At 47.4% G+C, this 15224-nt stretch overlaps 1 protein-coding gene and 1 long non-coding RNA gene across 4 annotated transcripts in view; one reads left to right on the plus strand and one right to left on the minus strand.

The window, feature by feature from the left end:
• Nucleotides 1-15224, plus strand: part of RPTOR (regulatory associated protein of MTOR complex 1) — a 496675-nt gene that overhangs the window by 453633 nt on the left and 27818 nt on the right. The gene's annotated exons all lie outside the window — the stretch shown is intronic.
• The window catches only part of LOC117367500, a 57311-nt gene continuing 47863 nt past the window's right edge, over nt 5777-15224 (minus strand). The window contains exons 2-3 of the long non-coding RNA XR_004540777.1: nt 11551-11631; nt 5777-6827 (exon numbers count right to left, since the gene is read on the minus strand). This is a non-coding gene — a long non-coding RNA (uncharacterized LOC117367500). The remainder of the gene's footprint in view (nt 6828-11550; nt 11632-15224) is intronic.

Genomic DNA, 15224 nt, shown 5'->3' on the forward strand with positions numbered 1-15224 from the left:
AGGGGTCGCCTTAGTAAGAAGGGATATTCAGATAAGGTGATCTCTACGCTCTTGGGGTCCCTCTTGGAGGCTTTCTACCTCTCGGGCTTATGTGCGGGTTTGGTGTCTCTTTGAGGGGTGGTGCCGGGCGCGGGGAGTGGTCTCTTTTCGTGCTACCCTGCCTACCATTCTAGAGTTCTTGCAGGATGGCCTGGATAGAGGCCTGGCTTGGTCTTCTCTCCGGGTTCAACTTGCGGCCCTGTCGGCTTTTCGAGGGTTGGTGACAGGTCAGCGTTTGTCGGCCATTCCTGATGTGATTCGCTTTTTGCGGGCGGCCAAGTTGCTCAGGCCTCCCATACGGCCCTCTGTTCCATCTTGGGATCTCAATCTGGTTCTCTCTGTTTTGGTGCGCCCGCCTTTTGAGCCGTTGGATGGCTGCTCTTTGAAGGACCTTACTCTGAAGGCGGTCTTTTTGGTGGCCATTACTTCCGCTAGGCGTGTTTCTGAGCTACAGGCTTTCTCTTGTAGGGCTCCCTTCTTGGAGTTTTCTAGGGAGCGGGTTGTTTTGCGGCCTGTTCCTTCTTTTCTGCCGAAAGTAGTTTCTCCCTTTCATGTCAATCAATCGGTGGTCCTCCCAGTCTTGGGTAGTCGGGAGGGCTCTTCTGAGCAACGGCAGCTGCGCAAGTTGGATGTCGGTCGGGTCCTTCGCTCTTATGTGCAGCGGACCCAGGAAGTCCGGAAATCCGATCATCTCTTTGTCCTTCTGGCGGGTCCTCGTCGGGGGGCTGGCGCTTCTAAGGCTACTATTGCGCGCTGGATCAAGGAGACGATTGCTTCCGCTTATGTTCTGAGACAGAAGCCTGTTCCGGAGTTTCTTAAGGCTCATTCCACCCGGGGTCAGGCAGCTTCTTGGGCTGAGTCGTCGCTCGTGCCGCCAGTGGATATTTGTAGGGCTGCGGTTTGGTCTTCCTTGCATTCCTTTGTTAGACATCATCAGGTAGATGTTCAGGCGCGTCGGGACGCGGTGTTCAGTGAGTGTGTTCTGGTATCGGCCCTGCGGGGGTCCCGCCCGTGAGAGGGACTGTTTTGGTACGTCCCATTTGTAAAGATTAACCTCTACTGGTCTGGAGAGTGCTAAAGAAGGAGAAATTAGGGTCTTACCTGCTAATTTACTTTCTTTTAGCTTCTCCAGACCAGTAGAGGTCCCCACCCTGTCTGTTGTTGTTGTTGTTGGGGCTGTTTCGCGGGCAGTTTTTGTTTTTTGCTGCGGGTTCTAGTATTTTTCTAGGGCCGGGGAGAATTAAAGAACAGTGGCTGTGGCTCGGCTGGCTTAGCTGGCGAGCTGTGGGGACATTTTCCTTCGGGTATTTCTCCTCTGCATTTTCCAACAGCATTTGGGTATGTTAGTTGTTACTCCTGTTCGGAGTATTGTTTTCTTTCTGTTTTTCCAGTTCTTGGTTCTGCTTGGCTATTCGGCAGACTGAGATAAATAGAGAAGGGAGTATAGTATATACTGTCCCACAGTTTTGTTTTCAGTCTCCACCTGCTGGTCATGATTGGATATATACCCATTTGTAAAGATTAACCTCTACTGGTCTGGAGAAGCTAAAAGAAAGTAAATTAGCAGGTAAGAACCTAATTTCTCCTTTCTTAAGATGCTACAGAATAAGCAGATAATGCGTTCTAGATTGGTGTGGAATATAGGATATAGGAGGGAAGCCCAGATGGAGGCTGTGACCCTTACACACAAGAAATAGTGGGAGTGGACAATGAACACTGTCCTTTTATTGGAATAAACAAGACTCTTCCATCAGTGATCATAAGAACATAAGCAGTGCCTCTGCTGGGTTAGACCAGAGATCCATCATGCCCAGCAGTCCGCTCACGCGGCGGCCCATCAGGTCTAGGACCTGTATAGTAATCCTCTATCTATACCCTTCTATCCCTTTTTCCTTCAGGAAATTATCTAATCCCTTCTTGAACCCCAATACCGTACTCTGTCCTATCATACCTTCTGGAAGTGCATTCCAGGTGTCCCACCATCCTCTGGGTGCAGAACTTCCTATGTGGAGTGTTCATTGTCCGTTCCCACTTTTTCTTGTGGGTTTTTGTCCTGTTGGACTTTTGTTGTTTGTTTTGACATTCAGAACCTTGCCATTTGCGCTCATCTCTCATCAGGAACCCTCTGTTGAGCATAATCATGCTAGGGCTGCCTCCAGCTTTCTGCTCCTCAGTGTGGGATTTCCTTCGGTAGCTCCAGATGCAGAATAGGCCTCGGTTTAACCCACTGTTTTCTACATGTGTTGTTGAAAACAGTGGAAAATTGGTGCAGCAGCTGGTTGAAAGAAGATTAAAAAAGGCCCTTTGGATTTTATTTTTAGCATTTTCCAGGATATAAATTGCAACCTTCATATCGGACAATTGCAGAAAGCAATTCCACCCAGGCAAAGTAGGGAGGGAGGGGCCCCAGCAGCAGAAGCATCCTATTTCTGCCCTGTGGTCCTAAGCCCTAGCAATTCTTCCTTGTGCCCATGTGTTTCATTTAGCAGCTGTTTGAGATCACCAGGCAGTTCAAAAAGCTGTTGTGGTGATCTCTTTTTCTAATAATCACTTAATCAAAACTTAACTTTATAGCCCCCCACCCCCCTTCACCGTGATCATATTTCGTATACTGCATCAGGAAGTCAAATATTCGTTGTAGCTCAGCAATCTTATCCATTACTGCTGACGGGCATCGTTTAGCTTCCGTGCTATTCCAGTATCTTCCCTGAGCACTCCATTTGCCTTTTGGTCATCCAGTGGCCCAGCTGACTCCCTCACAAGCCTTTTACTTAGCATTTATTTTTGAGCAAGGGTGTAGCCAGACACCAATTTTAGATGGGCCTGAGAATCCTCCCTTCCCTCCCAAGGCAATCAGAGGGGGGTCTACTCCACTCCCCCAACCCCTTGGTAACTTTTAAGTTCTTTAGTTCTTAACCAGCAATGAGCAGCAACTCCTGCTGGACCCGAGCCTTCCCTCTCATACAACTTCCTTCTCACATTTGCATCAGAAGGAAGGCTCAAGGCCAGCACAAGCCGCAGATAGGAGTCTGAAAGATTTTAAAAAACAACAACAAAAAAAAAAGGAGGGAGGGAGAGATGCTGGAAGGCTTGGGAATCCTCACCTCGCTTCACGCCATCGACTGCTCTTGTTTCTGCAGAAGGCTTCTTTTCAAAGACTTTTTTACATCCAACTTAGTGCATGTTCTCCTCCCTATTTGATTTTCATTAGGGTCTGCGTTCCATTTTTGAAAAGTACCTTATTTCCCCATGTATAGGCTGTGGCTTATACATACATTTTACTAACATGAGTACTGGGTGCGGCTTCCTTATATGGGGCGGCCTATCTAAAGACATCCCCCCTGTACCGTTTTAAATATCTCTCTTGCTGGACGGCTGCCGGGTGCCTCCTCCAATGTCACAGCCAGCAGTGCAGGGGAGGCATGATCTTTTCAGCATCCAGCCTGGCCCCGCACCTGGCAGCCATCCAGCAAGAGAGCTATTTAAAAAGGTACAGGGGGACTCCAGTAACGCCGCAGCTTATCTAATGGGGCGGCTTATCTAAGAGTTTTAAAATGAAAATCAGCATTTTCTGTGGCCTATACATGGGGGAAATACGGTACTCTTTTACTTTTACTGCCTTTTCCGCCTCAACATTAAATCACACTAGCCTTCTTTCGATCTTTTATCTAGGCTTCCAAAATGGTCTTTTTAAATTATGAATCAGCAATGACCAAGGGATGTCATCTACTACAAAATATCCAGTCAGCACAAAATAAAATTTCTTTAAATGTACAAAATGAATCTTCACATTTCTTTAAATATGCCCTTATCTGAGTTTGTAAAAACTTTACAGGAAGAGGACCATGACCTCATGCTAAGCCTCCTGTGCTTAATTGCATCAGTCCTGAAGCAATAAAGGGTAACGTGATTTGCCAAAGTCACAAGGGGTATCGGTAAGAGAGGGTGGATTTGAATCCTGGCTTCCCTGATCTCACCCCTTTTTTGGGCAGCGATTCTTGTCTCATCTAGCATCATGTTTGCTATCCTCTTATCCGCGTGAATGTATGGCATTTTCACGTTCTGGTCCCAGGGTGATTAATGTGCCAAAATGAAATTGGACCCGGTTTGTGCTTCATCTCACATTCATAATCCTGTGCATAGCTGTTGGCCCCTCTCTCCCCCTTCAGATGAATTAGTCAGTCTCTTCTGATTGTAGTGGTGGAGCCAGTTCAGAGGGCAGTAAGTTAGGAGAACTTGAGTGCCCTTTGCAATATATCTTAAATACCATATATACTCGAATATAAGTCAATCCAAATATGTTGAGACTCCATTTCTACCCCCCCCCCCAAAAAGGAGGAAAAATGGTTGTCTCGAATATAAGTCGGGCAGCTTAATATTCATGTGCCCTGTCAGGCTCTGCACCCTGTCCCCCCTCCCTGCCCTGTCCGTTGTACCTCCTCTGCCAATACCTGGTGGTCCAGAGGTACAGCGGGCAGGAGCAAGCTTTCTGCATTTCTGCCCCGCTGCTAACCCGGTCAGTCGGTGGCTGCTGCGAGTTGTGGTTTCTTCAGCTGCTGAGCAGCACCGAGCAGAAGCTGTGTTCAGGCAGCTAATATGGTCTTACCTCAGCAACCAGGGTGTCCACCATGCAACCTTAGAACAAGCTGCCCAAATCCTTACATTTGTTCTCTACGTGTTCAAGGCCTGTTTAAAAGCCCACCTTTCAAATCCTAACTCCTCTCATCTGGGGTTCTGCATCCCCTACCCTCTATGTCATGTTTGTCTGTCCAAGTTAGATTGTAAGTAGAGAATGACACGGTGACAAAATTCATCACCGTTCCCGTCCCCGCGGATAACTGCGGGAAATAATCCCATGTCATTTTCTAGTGTCTATTTCAACCTCGGTCCTTCTACACCAGCATTCTTCAAAGCAAAACTTGCGGGTCAGTGGTTGTGCCCAATTATACTCTGATTCTTCCCTCTCTCCTTAAAGAATGACATGAAGATGGTTTCCCGCGGTTATCCGCAGGGACGGGAACGTTGATGAATTTTGTCACCGCGTCATTCTCTAATTGTAAGCTCTTCTGAGCAGGGACCATCTATAAATGTCAAAATGTACAGGGCTTCATATGCCTTTCAGTGTTATATAAGTGATTAGTAGTAGTAGAGGTCTGGCCAGCTGACCTGTCTGTCTATGCTTAATATCCCCACAAAGCCAGCATTCGGCCTTCTGCTTTGTGGCAAACGTGAATAGCTCAGAGTGCTTCAAAAAGACATTTGAGCAGATAAGGCAGTAAGAATCTCTTTAGGCACACAGAGAATCTGGGGAGGTCCTGTGCTGCTTTGGTGACCTCCACACCCCACAGTACCCAGCAGTGAATAAATGAGTAGTTGCTGATTAAGTGAATGTGGGACCCCTTCTCTGCAAGAAAAAGGCTGTTTCTGGGCTGCTAAAAGCAACCTTTGGCATATGACACTGGCAGAGGACTCGGGGATATGATATGAAGCTCTTTGGGGGGTAGTCCTGGGAGCAACATCAAAAATATTTTTTTTCACGGAAAGGGCAGCAGATGCTTGGAATACCTTCCTTGGCAGAATTTTTTTTTTTTTTTAAAGACACAGTGAAATTCAAAAGGACTTCGGATAAACACAGGGGATCCCTAGATGCAAGAGGATGGAAAGGAAGCTTTTATGTATGCACAGATTGGCAGATACAACCATGCATGGCAGACTGGATGAGCCATTTTGGGTTTTATAGGTCACCATTTACTGTGGGCAGGAAATCCGTGTCTATTACATCATCCTGGTCACAAATTTATGAAAATAATAAAGAAAATGAGAAATTTGGGCACTTAATGTCCCATAGACAGAACAAAACATCATTCTCTAATGCAGTTTGCATGTATGTTGAATAAAGGCAGATAAAGCTGAATTATTTCATGAAAGGATGTTCTGTTAATCCACTTGAATGCCTGGAAATATAGGACAATAGCTAAGGATTTATTGGACTAACTCATGAAGCATTTCTTGAGCAGATTTCAGCAGCTTAATTCCTTTCATCCCAATCACACTGGAAATTTCTAGAATACATTGATTTGTGACACTTCTGAATTAAAAGCCCTCTAATTGTTACCAGTATGGTGTGGATCCAGTTTTTTGAGCTCTTGGGTCAGATCTTGTCTTTGGGGGATATATATATATGGAGGTCTGTGCTGGCCACTGTCTTGAGTCCAGGTCCTGGGCCTCATGGACTCAGTATCCTTTTCTTGTGGTTTGTTTGGGTATTAGCATTGCGTTGACCCTCTTTGGTTAGGTATGTTGTATGGTTTGTATATTACAAGGGCGTGGAGGAATACACTTGGAGAGCAGAACTGCACGCTGTTGCCATGACTTTTGGGGTGATGCATGCTTGGAATCTACCTTGATTCTTTTTGCCAGGCAGAGTATCAATTTCCATCCATATTCATTCCTAGTTAAGTACCCTAACACACAGTTAACAAACGAGAGAGAGGATGTTCTGGTAATGAAGCTGATGATGGCCTCCTTTGAGCTACTTGAGGCTGCAGATGTTAGTTCTCAAGGCGATGAGCAATGGGTCTGCCTCTGTTCATCTTTCATCTCTCAAAGAGGCCTCCTTGCAGGCGCTGGCTAACTAATCAGAATGCAGAAAACAGGTTGGACAGGCTCCAGCCGCACCACGAGCCACATTAGGGATGCAGCTGTTTGCCATTCCAGGATTATTTATTAAAATGTATTTATACAGCAAAGTGTCCCACTGAGAGCAGCATCTCATTTTCAGGGGAATCCTGCAGGGAGCAAGAGTAGAAAGTTATAGCTTTAAGAAGCACTGTTGATATGCAATGCTGATACATCACTGGAAATCATGCAGAACACCTATTCACAATGCAGATGGCAGAGCTCGGATCCCTCGTTCGCGACCTTTTGTTCATCAACAGCATGGGGGGGGGGATGGGACTGGCCTGGGGAATTTGTTTTGTTTGCAAAGTGTTGTTCTGAAAAGAACCTGACTCCACAAACTTATTAAAACTGGTCCATTAACTGAGTTAAAAGTGAGACTTCCGATCTTATTGTGACCTGGGTTTTGTTTTAGGATTGTGTTTGCTATTCTGGAGCTGGACTGAAACAATTGGCCCATGTGTTAAGAACATGAAAATTGCCATATTGGGACAGACTGAAGGTCTGTCGAGCCCAGTGTCCTGTTTCCAACAAAAGCCAACCCAGATCCCAAGTAGTAAAACAGATTTTATGCTGCTTATCCTAGGAATAAGCAGTGGATTTCCTCAAGCCATCTCAATAATGGCCTATGGACATCTCTTTTAGGAAATATCCAGACCTTTTTAAACCCTGCTAAGCTAACTGATTTCACCACATTCTCCGGCAAGGAATTCCAGAGTTTAATTACACATTGTGTGAAGAAAAATTTTCTCTGGTTTGTTTTAAAGCTACTACTTAGTAGCTTCATCGCCTGCCCCTAGTCCTAGTATTTTTGGAAAGAGTGAACAAGTGATTTACATCTACCCTTTCCACTCCACTCAGTATTTTATAGACCTCTATCATATCACCCTGAGCCATCTCTTCGCCAAGCTGAAGAGACCTAGGCACTTTAGCCTTTACTCTTAGGGAAGTCTCCTATCCCTTTTATCATTTTTTTCACCCTTCTCAGTACCTTTTCTAATTCCATTATATCTTTTTTGAGATATGGCAACCAGAACTACACACAGAATTCAAGGTGCAGCTGTACCATAGAGCAATGCAAGAGCATTACAACATTTTTCATCTTTCTTTTCCATTCTTTTCCTAATTATTCCTGACATTCTATTTACTTTCTTAGTCGCCGATGCTGCACATTGAACAGAGGGTTTTAATGTATCCTCAACAATGACACCTAGATCCTTTTCCTGGGCAGTGACTCCTAACACAGAACCCAGCATCCCGTAGCTATAGTTCAGGTTCCTCTTTCCTAAATGCATCACTTTGCACTTGCCATTAAACATCATCTGCTACTTTGACTTCCAATCTCACAAGGTCTTACAATTTTTCACAATCCTCTTATGATTTAACAACTTTGTGTCATCAGCAGATTTAATTATCTCACTAGTTATTCCCATCTCTAGATCATTAATAAATATGATAAAAAGCAGCGGTCCCAACAAAGACCCCTGTGGAACTCCACTATTTACCCTTCTCCATTCAGAATATTGACCATTTAAACCCACTCTCTGTTTTCTGTCTTTCAACCAGTTCTCAATCCATAAAAGGACATTACCTCCTGTCCCATGACTTTCTAATTTCTTCAGAAGTCTTTCATGAGATGCTTTGTCAAATGCCTTTTGAAAATCCAAATACACAATATCGGCCGGCTCACCTTTATCCACATGTTCATTCATCTCTTCAAAGAAATGCAGTAGATTGGTGAGGCAAGATTTTCCTTGACTAAGTAAGTCCATGTTGGCGTTCTCTCATTAATGCATACTTATCATTTTGTTCTTTATAATAGTATCTACCATTTTGCCCAGCACCAATGTCGGACTTGCCGGTCTATAATTTCCCAGATCACCCCTGGAACCCTTTTTTAAAACTGGCATCACGTTGACCACCCTCCGGTCTTCCGGTACTATACTGGAATTTAGAGAAAAATTACAGATTGCTAACAATAGCTCTGCAAGTTCATCTTTCAATTCTATCAGCACTCTGGGATTTACCGTATTTTCACGTAGATAACATGCACCCGTGTAAAACGCGCACACGGGTATAGCACGCAAAAAACACAAATTTATGTACAGAAATTTTTGTACACTGCGCACACCCGTATACCGCGCATGCTCTCCCGTCGCCGTCCAACTCTCCTTTCGCCCGCCCCGACTCTCCTCTGGCAACCCCGACTCTCCTTTCGCCCGCCCCGACTCTCCTCTCCCCCTTGAAGTCCTGTCTCCACCCTGAAAGCCTGATGCCCCCCCCGACGTCCGATTCACACCCCCCCCCCGCAGGACCGCTCGCACCCCCACCCCGAAGAACCGCTCGCACGCACCCGCACCCCCACCCCGAAGGACCGCTCGCATGCACCCGCACCCGCACCCCCACCCTGAAGGACCGCTCGCACCCCCACAGGCTCCCGATCCCCCCCCCCCAACATGTAGAAGCTCCTACCGGTGTCCTGCTGCTTCCTCTTGGCGGTCCCGACTCCCCGACACGATCGGGGCAAGAGGGAGCTCAAGCCCTCTTGCCCCAGCCGATCGGGGCAAGAGGGAGCTCAAGCCCTATTGCCCCCCCCCTGACTCCCCGACACGATCGGGGCAAGAGGGAGCTCAAGCCCTCTTGCCCCAGCCAAGCGCGGCACCCCCGACACGATCGGGGCAAGAGGGAGCTCAATCCCTCTTGCCCCCCCCCCCCGACACGATCAGGGCAAAAGGGAGCCCAAGCCCTCTTGCCCCGCCGACTCCCCAACTCCCCGACAATATCGGGCCAGGAGGGAGCCCAAGTCCTCCTGGCCCTGGCGACCCCCCCCCCCCGCTAGTTTGGGCCAGGAGGGAGCCCAAACCCTCCTGGCCACGCGACCCCCTACCCCGCACTAAATTATGGGAAGGAGGGATCCCAGGCCCTCCTGCCCTCAATGCAAACCCCCCTCCCAACGACCGGCCCCCCAAGAACCTCCGACCGCCCCCCCAGCCGACCCGCGACCCCGCTGGCCGACCCCCCACGACACCCCCACCCCCCTTCCCCGTACCTTTGTGTAGTTGGCTGGACAAACGGGAGCCAAACCCGCCTGTCCGGCAGGCAGCCAACGACGGAATGAGGCCGGTTTGGCCCATCCGTCCCAAAGCTCCGCCTACTGGTGGGGCCTAAGGCGCCTGGGCCAATCAGAATAGGCCCGGGAGCCTTAGGTCCCTCCTGGGGGCGGGGCCTTGGGCACATGGTCGGGTTGGACCCATGTGCCTCAGGCCCTGCCCCCAGGTGGGACCTAAGGCTCCCGGGCCTATTCTGATTGGCCCAGGCGCCTTAGGCCCCACCAGTAGGCGGAACTTTGGGACGGATGGGCCAATCCGGCCTCATTCCTTTGTTGGCTGCCTGCTGGACAGGCGAGTTTGACTCCCGTCTGTCCGGCCAACTACATAAAGGTACGGGGAAGGGGGTGGGGGTGTCGTGGGGGTCGGCCAGGGGGGTCGCGGGTCGGCTGGGGGGGGCGTTCGGAGGTTCTTGGGTGGGGGGCGGTCTTTGGGGGGAGGGGGGTTTGCGTCGAAGGCAGGAGGGCCTGGGATCCCTCCTGCCCGTAATGTAGTGCGGGGTGGGGGTAGGGGGTCGCTGTGGCCAGGAGGGTTTGGGCTCCCTCCTGGCCCGAACAACTAGCGGGGGGGGGGGGGTCGCCCGGGCCAGGAGGACTTGGGCTTCCTCCTGGCCCGATATTGTCGGGGAGTTGGGGAGTCGGCGGGGCAAGAGGGCTTGGGCTCCCTTTTGCCCCGATCGTGTCGGGGAGTCGGGGGGGCAAGAGGACTTGAGCTCCCTCTTGCCCCGATCGTGTCGGGGGTGCCGCGGTTGGCTGAGGCAAGAGGGCTTGAGCTCCCTCTTGCCCCGATCGTGTCGGGTGTCGAGACCGCCAAGAGGAAGCAACAGGACACCGGTAGGAGCTTCTACATGATGGGGGGGGTCGGGAGGCTGTGGGGGTGCGAGCGGTCCTTCAGGGTGCAGGTGCGGGTGGGAGTGCGTGCGAGCGGTCCTTCGGGGTGGGGGTGCAAGCGGTCCTGCAGGGGGTGAATCGGACATGGGGGGGGCGGGGGGGGAACTATGTAAAAAAAATTTTGTACAACGCGCTCACGCCTGTAACGCGCGAGGGTATGCGTGGTACGTAAAAACCACGTATAACGCGCACGTTATATGCGAGAAAATACGGTATACCATCCAGTCCAAGCGATTTGCTTCTGTTCAGTTTGTCAAATTGACCCATTACATCATCCAGTGTTACAGAGATTTGTAGTATGTTTATTTTTTGCAGTTTTACAACCACACTCAGGTACTTCAAGCATTTCCCTATCTGTCCCAGTGGGCTCGCAATCTTTCTAATGTACTGGGGCAATGGAGGGATTAAGTGATTTGCCCAAGGTCACAAGGAGCAGCACGGAATTTGAACCCACAATCTCAGGGAGCTGAGGCTGTAGTCTAACCACTAGGCCACACTCTTGAGTGTAAGTACAGAAGAAGAAGGTTCCAGTGCGAGGGAGCCAGCAAAGCAAAGATGAAGCAGCAGGTGCCTTCCAGGTAAATCCAGGAAGGAGAGGGAATGCAGACCTCAATTTGTGTAGAGAGTAAGGCATCAGATAGGTGTGTAATAGAGCTCTACGAGTCAGGAAAAGAAATTCCATTCAATTGGATTTTGCCAAAAAAAAAAAGAGACTTTTCCTCTCTCGGTTAAGTCCTAGTTTGTGCTTGCTGTCTAACACCAGCTCTGGCAGGATACACATTTTAAATCTGACATAGTGTCATCACAACTTAGAAGATAAAATAATTCTTTTCTACCTTTTGTTGTCTTCCCTCTCCTCGGGTCCGAAGGCAGTAGCAGAGGAAACAGCACAGCATCCCAGGCAGGCTGAAAGCAAGCTGTGGAAAATATAGCCCTGCATTTAAATAATTAGTATATTGCCCTTGGTGTGCTAATTGTATTTGGTTAAAAAAAAGGAAAGACACAAAGAAGCAAATAATCCTACCCCTACTCAGAATTCCAGCACTGTCCGACTGAATAAACACTGATCAGCAAAGGAACATGACTTTTCACTTTACTCTGGCATACTAATTCAACTGAGTGAGCTATTTTTGATTTCTAAATTTAGTATAATTACTATAGGCAATAGAATTAGGGAAATGTAGTCTGATACCTTGTACACCACAAGAACACCTGGTTCTCTACATACCTGTTTCCTGCCTGCTTGCTAAGTGTTTTTCAGAAGGGGAAATGGGGACAGTGAAGGGAAAGCGAAGCTTTAGATGGGTTAGTAGTGCAGTTCTTTTGTGCTTGCATTAATGCTTAAGTCCTGGGAGAGCTTGCCGGCAGCATTGTGCCTCATTTGCCCTGATCCTGAAGGTTTAAACGTGTGGGAGCTGAGCTTGATTTCAGTCCTAGCACACACTTTTATATTTTATTCAAACGTGATAGGTGATAACTGTAGGGAAAGGAAGAGGGTGATAGGTGTCCCAGCGTCATTAACCCAAGATAGAAACATAGAAACATAGAAATTGACGGCAGAAAAGGGCCATAGCCCATCGAGTCTGCCCATACCAATGATTCACTCCCTGATTCTTACTCTCCTAGAGATCCCACATGAATATCCCATTTTCTCTTGAATTCTAACACGCTGCTGGCCTCAATCACCCGCTGAGGCAGCTCGTTCCAATGATCGACCACCCTTTCGGTGAAGAAGTACTTCCTAGCATCACCCTGAAATTTCCCTCCCCTGATTTTTAGCGAGTGTCCTCTGGTTACCGAGGGCCCTGTAAGACTGAAGATATCATCTTTCACCTCTATACGCCCAGTAATATACTTAAAGGTCTCAATCATGTCCCCTCTCTCTCTTCGCTCCTCCAGTGAGTACATTCGCAGTTTTTTTAACCTTTCTTCATACGTGAGATCCTTGAGCCCCAAGACCATCTTGGTAGCCCTTCGCTGAACCGACTCAATTCTCAACACATCTTTTCGGTAGTGTGGTCTCCAGAATTGAACACAATATTCGAGATGAGGTCTCACCATGGATCTGTACAGTGGCATTATGACTTCAGGTTTTCTGCTGACAAAACCCCTACGGATACAGCCCATCATTTGTCTTGCCTTGGACGAAGCCTTCTCCACTTGATTGGCAGCCTTCATGTCGTCGCTAATGATCAGAGGATGCTCTCGGCAGTGCCACCACCGATTTGGTCTTGGGGTACCTTGGGGTGTGTGGAGGGTGGCCAATGCTGTTTGCACAAGTTTTCTATTGAGCCCTGGCACGATCTTTCTTTTATTCCACCCATCTCCCTCTCTTAAAGAGTTAGTCTTCATGCTGAGCCCAGTGTGCGATAAAAATGCCCAGATATGTCGCAGGAGTGCTGATGCCTGCTGTAACAATAGTAAATTGCATACTCCTCTCTGAAAGAAGCTGTAAAAAATTTTAAAAAAGAAAATCAGCCTACAAATGAATTGATTTTCATAGCGCCAGATTAAGGTTCTTTCTTTTTGCTTCTACGTAATAGTCTCTAAACAGGGGACAAGGAGGGGAATAGTTCCGCATGAGTTACCTTAATATTTCAAAACTTGCTCAATCACGTGGGCTCAGCTGCTAAGGTCTGCTACAAAACATTCCTATTTGGCAATCAGACAGTTGACTGTTGGGTGCACAGCCAGCTAATGTGTGATTTGGGATTCTCAAGGTACTTGACACCAAGCCTCACAGTCCTACTCTTGGGCTTTCTCTGCCAGAATCCTTCCTTCTGGTGTAACTTCCTGTTTTGTGCAAAACAGGAAGTAACATCAGAAGGAAGGACTCTGGCAGAGGAAAAACCCAAGAGCAGGCCTGAATCGGTGAGTCGAGTTTTTTAATAAAACAAATTGATTTGAATTGATTCAACCGAACGAAATCAGTAAATTGGACAACTCTAGGAGTAGATAGTGGATGCTGTGGATGGGCAGACTGGATTGACCATTTGGCCTTTGCCATCATGTTTCTATGTTAGTATTCAACACAGTAAATGGACAACCAACGCTGTGAAAAAGAAGATAGGAAACATCATTGAACTTTTGTGTGCCTACTAGTGCTGCCCAATTCACTTAGGTGAATCGATTCGTAGCCCCCAAAAACCAGACTCACCAATTCAGTGTCCCAGGCCTCACCCCTCCTCTGTTTAACCCTTTTGCTGAAGCCACTCCTCTTTTGAATCTGTTCCCCCCCATACACACACATTTTCCCCCCGGCCCAACCCACATCCCTCTCTCCCCTAATATATCCAAGCACTGTGTAGTGCTTCTTCCTAAAAAGCCATGGACCCAGCAGCAAAATATGTCCAAGTATAAACTGAACCTTTTTAAACTATTCTATAACTTCCAGCCTAATAAGTCCACAATGAAACTTCAAATATTGGCTTATAATTGCTGCTAATTGTACCAATCTACAGGAGCAGTTATTCATTTCTAGTCACTTAAGAGAAAAAATATATTCTGCCTCAGCCATAGATGTCCCAAGCGCCAATCTCTTCCACAATGTCTCATCATGAATGCTCCAACCACCTCCTTTGACTCTATTGTCCACTAGATGGAGGCACAGAAAGGCTCTTCCACTAAGATTTGGCAGCAGTAGGATCCTCAAAATAATGAGTGTCACCACCATGCATCACTTTAGTTTCACCGGGTACATCAGAGTAAAGTGCATTTTTTCCTGGATAATTCGAGAGGAGAGAAAGCATAACTTGCTTGGGAAACTTTAGCAAAATAGTCCTGGAAACACAAAACTGTAGTATTTTCATATTGCAGATTGTTTCCCGCTCTCAACATAAGAATAGCCTTACTGGGTCAGACCAATGGTCCATCAAACCCAGTAGCCCGTTCTCACGGTGGCCAATCGGTCCCTAGTACCTGGCCAAAACCCAAAGAGTAGCAATATTCCATACAGAATCTCAAAGAATAGCAACATTCCAGAATCCCAGAGAGTAACAAGATTCTAGAATCCCAAAGAGTAGCAACTTTCCATGCTACCGATCCAGGGCAAGCAGTGGCTTCTCCCATGTCTTTCTCAATAACAGACTATGGACTTTTCCTCCAGGAAATTGTCCAAACCTTTCTTAAAACCAGCTATGCTATCCGCTCTTACCACAACCTCTGGCAAGTAACACCTGAAGTATTTCCGCTATATACCTATAGTTAAGTACCTGGAGAATAACCACTCATGGCTTTGTGGTTGTATCATGTTTTTGCCAAGTTTAAGGGTCTACTCAGTCCTGAGGGATTCTGCTAGATTTGTGAGCTTGAGCAAGGCCATGGGAGCCAAGTTTCTAGAAAAGCCTGCAGATTCCGATCTTGTATGATTTTAGTCAGACCAACAAGTCTGAGATTATTTTGTCATAATCTATTCTCAAGGTCTTCTATTTTTGTTTCCATTTCTGATAGTCGTGTCCTCTCTCTCTCTCTTAGTATCCTGAGTAAGAGTATGAATATTATTTTCTGTAGC

The sequence above is a fragment of the Geotrypetes seraphini genome, chromosome 10, assembly GCF_902459505.1.
Source record: "Geotrypetes seraphini chromosome 10, aGeoSer1.1, whole genome shotgun sequence".
Lineage (NCBI taxonomy): Eukaryota > Metazoa > Chordata > Amphibia > Gymnophiona > Dermophiidae > Geotrypetes > Geotrypetes seraphini.